Below are 13,835 nucleotides of genomic sequence, written 5' to 3'. Positions count from 1 at the left end.
AAGATTCTAGCGGAAATCAAAGGAATGTAATCCAGGGACAAAGACCAGACATGGAAAACGGACAAACACAACAATGAACATAAATTAACTAAAATAAGACATGCAAAGTAACAAAAGTAAATGAGAAACTCGACCTCCACTCCACGGAGATATTTTTTTTTGTTTTTACCACCTCCTTCAAAACAAAAAATTACTAATCAGGAATTAGGCTGTAGACTAAGTCTATTACATGTTTAGTCTTTGCATATTTGGTTTTCATTGTATCTTTATGACTTATTTCATTTCAAAAATATCAAATGAAAATAAAAATTCCTACCTATCGACCCTACAAAATTTTAGAATAGTGCTCGGATACATAACATTATTTTTTTTCGGCCTTGGGAATTTCTCACCAATAGACTAGCATGCACCAATATGTGTCTTACATGCACCGGAAAGTGACGATTTTATCCAAAAAAAGTATTTTGCTGAGTCAAAGATTTAGCAAATGCTGCTGTAGGCTATAAACGCTGTATTAAGCGTGCATATTACAAATCGAATCACTAGGTCACCGATCGACATTAGATCACATGATTATGCATTAATTTTAATGAATTTAATGAATGAATGTGTAGTCACATGACAACTAATATCCCCGAATACACAATGACCCACATTCATGGGTTTGACTATGCCCGGGGACTGTGTAAACGCTTTGATGCTTTACACCGTCCGTGACAGACCACGAACGATAGCCAAGGGCGTTAAGAAACACCTCACTCCGTCATGTATTATACATATGAGTGCAAACCGGGTCTATCAGTATTGAGTATATATGTTAGCACGAAAACGAAAATTAAACCAAGCATAGGAACAGTCAGCTGATTGTCAGCGTCACTCATATCGTGCAAATGATTGGCTAACACTGTGTTACGAAAGATTTTTGGGGATTTTAGTGGTTTATATCCACAAAGACAGTCGAATTATCTCCTAGAAGCAACGATTTTCTAGCTTTATAATGCACGAAATGAAGAATGTAACTGATATACGGAAAGTGCTATCATTTTCAACTGTTAGTGTTATGTAACAACTTTGTACCTGGAATATGAAGTCATTCAATGACTTCGATATTTTGAATTTAAGATAAAACCAACATAAGACGGCCAACGTATACAAAAAGTAATGTTCGCACATGACCGAAAACTATATCTTGAACATAAAGACAGAACAAGTTTATAATTCATCTAGGCTGTTATTTCATATGGTGGTTGTTCTGTAAAAATCAATACTGTGAAATGTAAACATTTACAGAAGCTAAAGACTGAAAATTATGAGGATTAAGTTGCTGGTAACTTATCATCTGCACTCGATCTCTTTCTGAAATACTGGAAACGATAAGAGTGAAGGTCTTTTAATATAACGATATTCTGGCGAGAGATTCATAAGAAATAGAAACTCAGGCTAAAAAGTTTCCAGATAAAACGCGTCTATCTTGTTTCTTGTAAAATAAATAAAATTTGTTTGATAGGTGGAAAAACTCCGGTAGAATTGATTATCTTGCGTTCTACACTTGTTTCAATCTTTCAACAGCTAAAAATAGTATGTCAGTGCAAACGATGTTAAAACCAAACATCCATCTGCCATCCAAAATTATTTACAAATACATATATAAATCCTGTTGCTAAGCTATACCATTCAATATATCATACATGTACATCAACACAAAGCACAGCCTTCACTTTAAGTTTTGAAATTATTTATTCCATAGCTGACGGTTGATACTAGACATTGAAAGTCGATATGGGACATAGACCTATAAAAAATGAACAATTAAAATACTGTATTAATCCAAAATTCTTTGATATTTTAATTACTCATAAATGTGAAAATATGTTCAAGAAAAATACACAAAAATCACTAACACATCATCTCTTGGTTACTAATTTTCATAAAGCATTGTTTCTTATAAGTAGAACGAAACGTGTGGAATTCTGCAAAAAGAGAAATGAAGGTAAATATAGAAGACACATATGTCACTGAAATCATGGGTGTTCAATTTTGTGGTTTTTTTTTAATTGTTTTAATTATTGTTGATAAGTTTGATGGCTGCTATTATGTTTTTTTGGAACTTCATTTTGAGGTAAACTTAACATCATATATTTCATTTTTGTTTTCTTTTGATGCAATTTCAAAATCATATGACTGACTTCTGGAACCCATTTCATAAAAATCAGTTATTCTTCTTTTACTCACGAATAAATCATCATTTTCATTTCTTCAGCATTATTACAGCAAATCAAACAATCAGAGAGTTATCATCAAATATGCTATCAGTTAATATTTAGCAGAAACAAATATAAGCTGAGATTGACTTGATCATACCTTCTTCTCCTATCGATCTAACATTTTGATTGCAGGCCTAGAGCGCTGAAGGAATTTCTTGGAGACGTTGCTTTCTCTTTCTTATGTGAAATTGGAAACTGTCTTATAATCTGATGTACGCCGGGTTTAATTAGACGTATGAAAACATCACGAAGGAGGAACTAAACGTTGAAATGGTAGGTTATATTTCATTCATTTTATATCTGACTATTTAATAAAGACATCTGTTGCTTTTTTAACTCGTCACGAGTAGTTTCCTAGCTTTTTTAAATATTACATGTAAAGTAATGATATTGGAAGGAATATTCAGGTATCAAGTAACGTTATAATGTCAGCTTTTAAAACACTAATGAGCGGTAGTTTCATTGTATAATGTGTAAGCCTTTAAATACTATACGTTTTTTTTTATTAAAAGTAAAAGCACAAAAAATAATGTAAAGAACAAACTTTGGAATCAAAATCGGCGATGTTTTTACTACACAGTTTATAAATTATCTATTAACTCCTTGGTTGCCATCACTAGGGAAAAGGTATGCAGTCAATACTTACCTCATTCACAAGTGTCTGACGAAGATAAAAAAATTAACACCTTTATAGAAGAAAGCAATTTTGATCGTACAAGTTGATCGTTTATTGCATCTAATCGTTTAATATTTGTCTGGTAAGCTGATTTCATTTATTTTTTTTTATAACTTGCATGTTCAATATATCGCGTAGTCGATGGAATTATACGTTTCTATGCGTATACGTCTGTTTTGAGATATTACTTAAGCTTAGACAATACAGCAATTATTTGTTACGAGTTGTATTTTGACATACACAGAACAAGTTCATGTGTTAACTTGTTACGTTAGTGTAAACATCTTAATACGGTGTCAAAACTTTGCATTGTAACTTTGTGTCAGCGTACTTCTGAATTGTGTATGTGTGTAATTTGTTTGTTTGTTTTATTTTGTCTGTGTGTATCTTGTTTGTTTTATTTTTGCCTTTGTTTTTTGTTTTTGTTTTTGTTTTTTGTTTTTGTTTTGTTTTTGTTTTTTTGTTTGTTTGTTTTGTTTTTTTTTTGGGGGGGGGGTTGTTACTTTAATTTTTTATAGTCTTTGAATCTTTATCATTTACTTTAGATGTTTGTCTTTGTTCGTCGCCATTCACTTTTTTATTATTCCGAATTACAACAAAGAAATAGAAACGACTTTTCTACTGTGGTTGAAGTTAACAAAATGTGTTTTAGAATCGTTAATGATCGAGTAAAATTATTCATTGACAAAATACATAATTGATTTCGATAAATGAAAATACACGGGTAAAACTGTCATAAAAAGCTAAACAGTCTGGTATTGTATTTAAAAAAAATAATTGGATCATTAAAATATCAAATCAGGTACCATGGAGTCGGTACCATTGAGTCGATAACCTAGTGAAAACAACATAATCATAACGACCTTGTTTCATACTAGATCCCCGGAATGCTCCAAATGCTAGTCAATTTTCAGTATTGTTACAAAAAAATCACCCAAATCAGTTTCAAGTTCTTGTCCCGCAAAATGGTTTAGGTAGATAGTAAGATCATTATTTTTTATCCTTATTATCTTTCTTAAAAATTTTCGTTCAAAGTCTTCCTTTCAAATATCTTTAATTCAATAACTATAATCTTTACAGCAGGATTTTGGAACTTCAGCATTAAAGTCCTAATCTCAAAACTCAGAAGCCACCGTCATTAACTTGTTTACTATGGGAGTTAATTTATTTTATTATCAACTGTTTCTGTCTTTAAAAATGGAATTAGCTCAGAAGTGTCTTAAAAATTTGCTTACCATTCAATTGCATCTGGTGCCAATGTCACAAAAAGTCGTATATATGAATGTACACTTACTTCCCAGCCACATTACCTTCGTATTCCTTGAAAGTCAGATTTTAAATTGAATGCGTATTGGGTATGATAAACAAATGTACTCAGGTTATATGTATTTTATCAGCCTAGTTTAATACCTACTTTGCTATATTGTTGGAGTGCTTCAAGACCATGTGAATGATAGCTTACTTGTGTTTTTTAGGAGAAAACTTTTTTTAAATAAATGCAGTGCGATGATTTTATAAATACATTTTAATTATGAAATTGTCTTAAACTTGAAAACAAATCCATACACCTTTTTAAAATTTCCCACTGCAATTCTATGCATTCCAAATCTGTTTCCTGCAGTCTTATGGCAAATTCTTTAACAAAGGAAACAACCTTTAGAAGCTGACACTCACTACATAGCATGCCGTTAATAACCAGTTAGATCTATTGTCACGCAAGCATTAAAACCAAAATCAATAGATTAACAAGAAATTCTATTTGTTTTATGGGGGATGACGTGATTTTTCCAACGGTAATAACTTATTAGACTTGATCAGGAATACTCCCCGGAACCACAAGGTTCGTATTATGTTTTCAATACAAAGGTGACTACGAAAGCCTTAAAAGGAATTTAGAGTTAAATTAATTGGGTTTTTTTGGGGTTTTTTTTTTTGTTTGTTTGTTTGTTTGTTTTTTTTTTTCGTTTGTTTCTTTTCTTTTGGTTTGGTTTTGTTTTGTTTGTTTGTTTGTTTTGGGAGAGTGTTATTTATTGATATTAAGAATCAAGTTTATAAACATGGACGACTGTTTTAAAAAGGAAGTGTTTGTAAATATAAATACGAAGTTGTCCGTCTGGCTGTTGATTTTAATCATTTTCCAATATAGTAAAATATTAAAACTTCATACTTAGACTAAGTATAATGTCAAATATGAGAGCATCAATGTGTTTCATATCATATTATCGTTGATTGTTAGTCTGTAAATTACCTTAATTAGTAAAGAATCAACTTCTACTTTTATCGTGACAAATAACATTTCCCACCGAGAATAATAATGATGTCTTTTACAATACCATAGAAATATCTTCCTAAATTGGCGATCCTATAACATTAGATATATCCTCTTTTGCAATCGATTGGTGATATTTCTTCCATGATAATTCATTTCCTGCACTCATTTAGGTTTTATTAGAATCGGAGCACTTTTCTATTTAGACTTAGTACAGCTAATTCTAGTTTTTATTGATTTGGTTAATGTAGTTCTCCACCTCTCTTGTCGTTTAATTAACAGATTATCGTTCTTTGACATGCATTGGTCTACAAGTGTCATACAGGAAATTAAAATTATCTAAATTCATTTTGGAGCTTGTTTTCTAACTACAATAGACAAAGTAAATGTCTTTGGTGGCATTTTTTTGTTTTTGTTTTTTGTTTTTGTTTTGTTTTTGTTTTTTGTTTTTTGGGGGTTTTTTTTTGGTCGTTTTTTTGTTTGTTTTTTTTTGTTTAGGTGAATGTCTCTTGTCTTCATTATCACAACAACACGATCGATCAATATTTTACTTGATAATCTGGAAGCTGTACTTATTCAGTTTAGTGCCATTTTTATTTTTTTCAGACAAGTGACAGCGAGCATACAGTCAAAGTTCTAACGCAGACCAATACATAAAATGACAACGAATGGCCATAAAGAAAAGGCTTCGTCTTGAGACAGTACGAGAATTAGTTGTACATTGATTTTTCTCTATTACACTTTAATAGCGTTTGTTAAGATTCTTCGCTGATAGGAATTTCTTCTGAACCTTTCAAATATTAATAGTAGGGATGTGCTTATATATATTAAGTTGGTGTAATACGAATATGTAATAAACAAACTTTTATCATTTAAGGACTATTGAAATAATTCAAGTGCTTTAGTATCTCATTTCCTTTACCAGGGAATTTATATTTTTGTTTACATATTCAATACACGAAAAACTATGAGTCTTGAAATACCTGATGGACTTGGGGACTTACTGCGTGACTTCACAGTCGCCGTTTTGCGTGACAGGCCTGGAGATTTATATGACTTCGCAGTGGATTACTTTACAAAAATCCGAGAAAAACGGAAACCAAAGCCAATTCCTATGTATGTAATTGTTGACGAGGAAGATGTAGGAGAGCCAGATAAAGAAATATTTAAGCCAAAACTACAGAAAAATAATCGGTACGCAAGAAGGCAATCAGTTTCTGCTGAACGCTACAATCCAGAAGAGGATGACGATGACGAGAAAGTTATTCATCCCAAAACTGATGAACAACGAGCTAGACTTTCTGATGCCATCTGTGGGATATTACTTTTCAGGTGCCTTGAACCTGAACAAATGCAGGATGTGCTTGATGCCATGTTTGAAAAAGAAGTTCATCCAGGTGAATACGTCATACGCCAAGGTGATGATGGAGATAACTTTTACGTCATAGATTCGGGAATTTATGACGTTCTTGTTACGACAGGAGGAAATGAAAAGAAAATTCACCGTTTTGACAACAGTGGTAGCTTTGGAGAGTTAGCTTTGCTCTATAACATGCCACGTTCTGCTTCTATCGTAGCAGTTTCAGATGGAACATTATGGGCAATGGACAGAAATTCATTTCGACGGATAGTTCTACGTAGTGCATTCAAAAAAAGAAAGATGTACGAGGAGCTTCTAGAAAATGTTCCAATTCTTAAATCATTGGAACCGTATGAAAGAATGAATTTAGCTGATGCTTTAGTTACTAGAACATATAATGACGAAGTTATTATTCAACAAGGGGAAGAAGCAGATGGTATGTTTTTTATTGAATCTGGCATGATTCGGGTTGCGATTCAGAAGCCTGACGGAGATGAGGAGGAAGTTGGGCGCCATTCAACGGGTAAATACTTCGGAGAATTGGCTTTGATAGAAAACAAACCTAGGTCAGCAAGTGTTTATGCGATAGGAAAAGTCAAAGTGGCATTTCTAGAAAGAGGGTCATTCGAAAGGCTACTTGGACCTTGCTTAGATATAATGAAAAGAAACTCAGAAGTTTATAAACAATACATTAATCCGAATGACACAGTGAAATATTCGCATTGATTTATTTTGAAGCTGCCTTTATTGCGGATGTGATCATTGTGACATTGGCTAGAAAAATATCTACCGTAAATTAGTGTTGTGTAAGCATTTTAAGAGATGAACAAGAATATTCCATTCGTCTCTAAATATCATCTCAAAAGGAATACTCTTGTGAATTAAAAATGAAACCATATGATGATATATAATTACATCATTCTCTGATTTATTTCTTAATTTTATTTTATTTATTTTTTCAAATCGGTAATAGGCAAAACTTTAGTAAGAAACTAATCCGACGCATCCAATAAAGAACAATACTGGTTTATTGTTATAGCTTAAATAATGTATTTTTGTTGTATGCATGTGATTCGTAAATGGCATAAATGATTAATTACAAGATGTATAGTATATAGCAGTCAACATTATCCAGTGTTAAGTACACTAAACAACTATTTTTTCCGGCAATTTGTATCTTTCCAATAGAAAGTTTGATTACATGTTCCCAGCTATGGTCACATGTAGTTATTTTCTATCTAATTTATACTTTTAGTCATCCTTACATCAATTCGTGAGCCTTTTAATCATATAAAGCTATATTTGGTAGATTTTAATGGTGTTACAATCAATTTGCAGAAATAGCTGGTGTCATTTGAAAAATAATTAGGTGATATTATAGTTCCGTTGTTCTCACAACACCATATTGGTTTTACAGACATTTTTTTCCGACGCAGTCGGTATAATTTGGCTTTTTACCCTTTGACCTTAAGGACGCTCTTCTGTCGAAACGCAAGTCATCTGATCACAATTCTGTTTCCCGATTGGCCAAATACTGATAAATTATTTGCGTTAAAAAAGCGGTATCGAAAATTTGAAATTGCTTCCCATGTGTTATTTTCTTCAAAGAAATGTAGAAACTTACAAGTAAAATTTTACTGCGTCGTCTATCTTTTTTAAAAGATAGTACTTGTTTAAAAAGGTTAAGTACCTTTTTTTCGTTTATAACGTATTGTTTCACGAAATTTTACTGATGTAAGGTTTCCATAAATTGACGTAAGTCTAAATCATAATCTTAATTTCTTCCTGCACTCGACAAATTCCTGGTATTGTATTACTTTACCGGTCAAGTGTATGTTTTTTAAACCTTCCCGGTGATATGATAATAGCCACTTCAGAAAGGTTTTAACTTAAGGCTTATGGTTATTTTAGTATGTGTTTTTTAAGTTCTAATTAGATGATGCCTTGTAAAGAAATACAAAAAAAGCGTAAGTGTCGTATGTACTTTAAGAAATTATTATCTCAATTCAGCATTTACACTAATTACCTTGAGTGTTTTGTTTTATTACCAGGTGTCTGCAGTGAATCCGCAATTTAATTACTTTTTGATTTGTTGGTTTCACAAAATATTTCAAGTCTTATTTCTTTTATGACGCTATTTGAATCATAATTTGGTTCATCAAGGAGAAAATCAATGCGCCTCGTCGTATACTGAATGTAGCACTTTTCTTAAGATACAAATGAAAAATTCAATGGTAAATATTTTATGTTATCATGTCACTGAAGGATAACATTGGTGAAATTCAATCATGTACATATTATTTGATGAAAGTAATATGTACCACGGGACAAGTCTTACAACTATAGATTAACTGAATGACGACCGTTCGTTATTTATTATGGTATCAACTAAACTGCCTGTAGGTTAATGTTAGAAAGCAGATGGTTCAATAAATGTAAGAGATGTTATTATACATATAGAAGTGTAGACCAACTATCATTTCTTAGGTTAAAATTTAACACCTATATAAATTACTGGATTACATTTTAGGGAAAGTTGCCACATGTTTGAAACATATTTTTAGGGCCGGTACGATAAAATAACATTTTGATTCGGAAACAGCATAATAAAAAATAACGTCATAATTCAGTTGATTCCGGTTTTTGTCGTAACTAAACAAAATGTTTATCGTTTAAATGTTTGACATATGTATTAACAAAGTAACGCTAGATTTCTGTTAAATGATTCTGGTTTTCTTCATAACTGTCATTTCTATTATTATTCATGATTCCGTATTGAAGGTATGTGCGCTGTTTTGATTGGCTGTAGTCAAAACAAGTTTATAAAAATAAAAATCCGTACAACGTAACAATGTTTGTTCCTTTCGGAAAATGAATTAAAACACTACAAAATATCTTATTTGTTTGTAAGAATGAGATGAGTAAATACACACAGACTTGTCCATTTAGTAGATGAAGCGTTTGTACGTGTTACTGAAACGTTTAATATGACCAGGCCAACAACTTGGAGGAATCCTTACCCGGTCAAAAAGATATTTGACTTTAAATCATTTATTTTATTTTATTTTACTTTATTTTTTGTTTTGTTTTGTTATGTTATGTTTTTGTTTTGTTTTGTTTTTGTTTTGTTTTTATCTTTTTTTTAACATTCAAAGTTTTAGTTAATAAACTTTTCCCTAAGAAATATTTAACCACCCTATATATATGGAGGTATATAATATGAACTTAACATTCTTAGGCTATCACGTTAAAGAATTTCTAATTATACACCTGATTAAATCCCAAAAAAACACTTTGCTTATCCCATGTGGTATGCGTTTTAAAAAACGACCTCCCTACATGCTCACATTCACATGCTTAACGTTATTATAATCGAATGTAAACACATTTTGTTTAACATTGTTTAAATCCCATGTAAACAAAGATCTAGTGAAAGACATGATAAAAGATGAGGAAAACGCCAATGCCTCAGAGAAAGATCTATCATTTGAAAGTGGCATATGGTTATACAGCGGAATCTTTGTAGCGGTACGAAGCTTTCTCGTTTAGAAAAATTGCATCTTGGCATTCGTATGATACAACAATTCATAACGGTGTCAAAAGTCAGTGCACTGTCATTGATTTTGTATTGAAGGAAACAAAATTTAATATTTCGATTCGAAATGCACAAGATCCTGCCAATTTCAAAGCAATACAGTTCGTGGCCTATAAACAAAAAATGTATTCGGCCAGGGTCAATCAATCATTTGTTAAAATAAGGTTAATGGATTTTAATTGTCAAAAAGAACATTTGAAGTTTTCAAGTCCGATAATTAGTATTCTTTTATTCTTATATAGCCGTTTGATTTGCCTCTATTTGGAAAAATAAGTCACTTTGGTAGACCCATACTCAAAAACATTGAGTTTTACATATTTTAGTAACGTCCGAATATAACATAACTAAACATAAAAATTAAAAACAATATCAGGTTCAAATCACAAACAGATGAAATAAGTATTAGCTTGACCAATAATAATTGTAACTTAAAGACTCTTTGAATATATTTGACTTTAAGCTAAGATTACTTCCAAATTTTTATTTTTGCCTGAAGAATAAGTTGTGTTTAAGATTAGCAATTAGCTCAAATTTGCGTTTGTCACTGTTAGATAATTTACACAAAGCCGTAAGGTTATTAAAAGGTTATTAAAGCTAATTCGTGATAAACTCTTCAAATAAACTACATGTACTATATCACATACTTCTACATGTATAAACAACGGAAATTGAGAGCGTTTAAATGAATATTTACGAAGCACACTGAAAACGTATTGAAACTAAAAATAAAGCTTTGCACGTAAAAACCACACGGTTAAACTTAACTCAGTACAAATATGCTTAATAATGGTCAAAAAGAAATATAGAAAAAAAAGGAGCAAACTTAAAGACAAAGCACATAACGACGGCAATAACAAATTACGGAAATCACAGAAAATACAAAAATGTGCAGTCCGGATGCCAACAAACGAGCATGGACATGGTGCAACGGTAGGATAGGTGTCCTCTGTGCACAACTTCAGAATTGTTATAATTGTATCTGGTGAATCCAAGAAAAAAATAAGAAATTAAGTTAATAGAACTGTCGTCACGGTGGAGAAGTACACACCATAACATGAAAATTGTGTAAGTTGAGATATCATACTTCATACACAAGGGCAGATAAGTTTAAAATTGAAAATACAGAAATTTAAGGCCGTCTTGTTTATCATAAAGGAATTCTTTCGACTGTTATGGTGGAGTAGAAAGAGAAGAGTAGGTAAAGGTTGGACGGAAAATAAGAGAGTCTGTAGTGGCCTTCAGATTTCGGTTATATGCGATCGAGATAATCAATGAATCAAGAATTGTTGATTGGCGATAACCAACTACATAGCGACAAGTAAGATCAGTGGATTTGACCAGATGCTTTTCTTTCGAATTACAAAAAAGGCTTCATCAGCGTTCAAAAACTGATCTGCAATACGGGCGCGATTTGCTCCCATTGACAGGACAGTATTAAAAAAAACACGTCCGACACATTGAATACATATGTTTTGTCTTTAAAAAAAATAAGCATTTAAAATTGTTTTGACGGTATTTTTCATGCATCAGGTTGAGTTTCTGCCAAAAACTGCATTTGAACCTCTTAGTTTCGTTTTCTGGTGGGATCAACGATGTTTAATAGCTTTTAATCCAGATTAATTTTTGAAGATGGATATTTAAAACAAATGACTATAAACAGTGTACATGTCTCTATATTTGAACAATTGAAACCTAAAACGGCATATGCTTAAAGTACCAGTCCATGCAAAATTCAGACACAGCCAATCCTAAAGTGATTCATGGTGGATAAAAACTGACCTAACAAAAGATGCTTTTCCGTCTACATATGCTATATTGTCACAAAATAATAGTCCTTTCTGAATTCAGATTTATGTTTTTTTAGAAATCCACACACGTCTTCCACTAAAATCAATCAACCGAATCAAACCGAATCAAGATCATTGACCCTTACAAAGTGCAAATTTCATATACAATCTGTACAATTTTCAAAAGTGCAAGAAAAAAGTAACAAACTAAGACTAGTTTCGTGGTCTGTAAAAATATAACTGTTTTACATTAATTAACATATCTAAACCCATAAGTTTTAAGCAGATGATTTTTTTTTTTCAAATTCATCATATCTTATGTTCTACGACCACCATCAAGCACCTACTAATCAACTAGATTTCTCTATCTCATGCATCATTGTGTTTCTCTATCTCATGCATCATTGGGATAGATTAGGATATCAGTTTTCTTCTTATGTAAACTATAATTGTAATGATATCTGCAACTCATCGCAATCTCATTAAAATTTTAATCGTAAATGTTTTCTGATTGTATGGAAACATTCGAAAGGAACAAATCTTGATGTTTCTGGTTTGTAGATGGTTGGTCAGTTTATTAGTTGTACATGTATGTGATGTAGTCAGCGTTCAAGTTCACGTATGAAGTAGCGCAGAAAGTTTAACACTTCTCTCTTTTAAAGAAAGAATGATATTGAGTTTTGAAATCATGTGCTTGTCTTCGGGAAATGTTTTATATTGTGTTTCCGTAGAATCAATATTAACAAGAATATCACCTGCAAGAAACTCTTAATAAGGAAATAATCAGGACAAATTACAGATTTGATGCTCACTTGTCCATCGAGGGACTTATAATGAAATTTGCCGCTTATTAAGGTTTCTGAATTGGTATTGTTACTTGAGGGGATCTATATATTGATCCTGATTATAACTGATGCGACTTGACCCTACTCGATTACCCAGCGGTTTAATAGGATAATTCAAAAAAAGTGTTACGACATCTAAAGACTTTTTTTCACGATATGGATTAAATGTTTGATGAGAGGAAAGTCCAAGGTATTTGTGGTCATGGTGATATCTAAAACTAAAATGTCAATAAAAGCAAAAAGGAAAAAACAAAGAACGTAGAAAAATCGAAAGATTTTGTTGTTACTTTCAGGTAGAAAGATGAAATGCAGACAGGATATTATTTAGCGAGCACAATGAGACATGCGAGACGAAACTTTCTGTATGGTTAAGTCTTGATTAAACCTTAGTCAGGTATTGTACAATAGAAAACTGCTTAGACAATACAAGTCAAATCACTAAGATCGCCCGTGGACGACGTGGAATATGATTTACATAGAAACCTAAAGTCATTGTAAACTGTATGTTTTTTTTTTAATAAAAGTGTACAGTCATGTTTTATTTTTAGTTTTCTTTGTAAGGAGAAATCTTTTTATTCTAGTACAATTTCATAGAACTAAAAGCCCCAAAAAGATAGCTTTTTTTTAATTCCGTAACTGCATTCATATCCTATGTTGGTAGAAAATTAATTTGAATATTCCTGTTAAAATGTCATATGCTGACTAATTAAATTCAAGGCATGTTGGAAATATAACTTAACTTTTGACGTCATTCCTCTATTTCTATCTGATAGAAAACGACATCTGTACAATAAAAAGGAAGATTCGTTAGCTTTAATGGGTAATTTTCTTCGCCCAACCTCTGTTTATGGTTCATATCTGGCAGGGTTTCATTAGTTATATTAGTTTGTCTTATTGTATAATGTCTGAAAATCGCTTTATTGTATAACGTTGAGTATTTGTTATTAAAAATGTTGTATATGGCGAAATACAAAATAATATTAACATACTAGTAGAGACCAGTCGTCAATTTTATCATATGTTTAATGATATAAATAGA

General features: G+C 31.7%; 1 pseudogene across 5 annotated transcripts in view; it reads left to right on the top strand.

Annotated features, from left to right (window-relative positions):
• The window catches only part of LOC148622035 (cAMP-dependent protein kinase type II regulatory subunit pseudogene), a 29,177-nt pseudogene extending 19,756 nt beyond the window's left edge, over positions 1-9,421 (top strand). For 4 of the 5 annotated variants that reach the window (XR_015920535.1, XR_015920537.1, XR_015920538.1 and 1 more), the window contains 2 exons: positions 2,397-2,537; positions 5,816-9,421. The product of XR_015920535.1 is annotated as a cAMP-dependent protein kinase type II regulatory subunit pseudogene, transcript variant X1 (transcript). Of the gene's footprint in view, positions 1-1,952; positions 1,991-2,396; positions 2,538-5,815 lie in introns of all 5 variants that reach the window. The other variant, XR_015920536.1, reaches the window with a different exon arrangement.
• The last annotated feature ends 4,414 nt before the right edge of the window (positions 9,422-13,835 follow it).

This window comes from Perna viridis, chromosome 3, assembly GCF_037379345.1.
Source record: "Perna viridis isolate PV_CMFRI_1.1 ecotype Kerala chromosome 3, ASM3737934v1, whole genome shotgun sequence".
In the NCBI taxonomy this organism is placed as follows: domain Eukaryota; kingdom Metazoa; phylum Mollusca; class Bivalvia; order Mytilida; family Mytilidae; genus Perna; species Perna viridis.
Note: the sequence above shows the minus strand (reverse complement) of the source record. Positions and strands in the feature narration are given on the sequence as shown.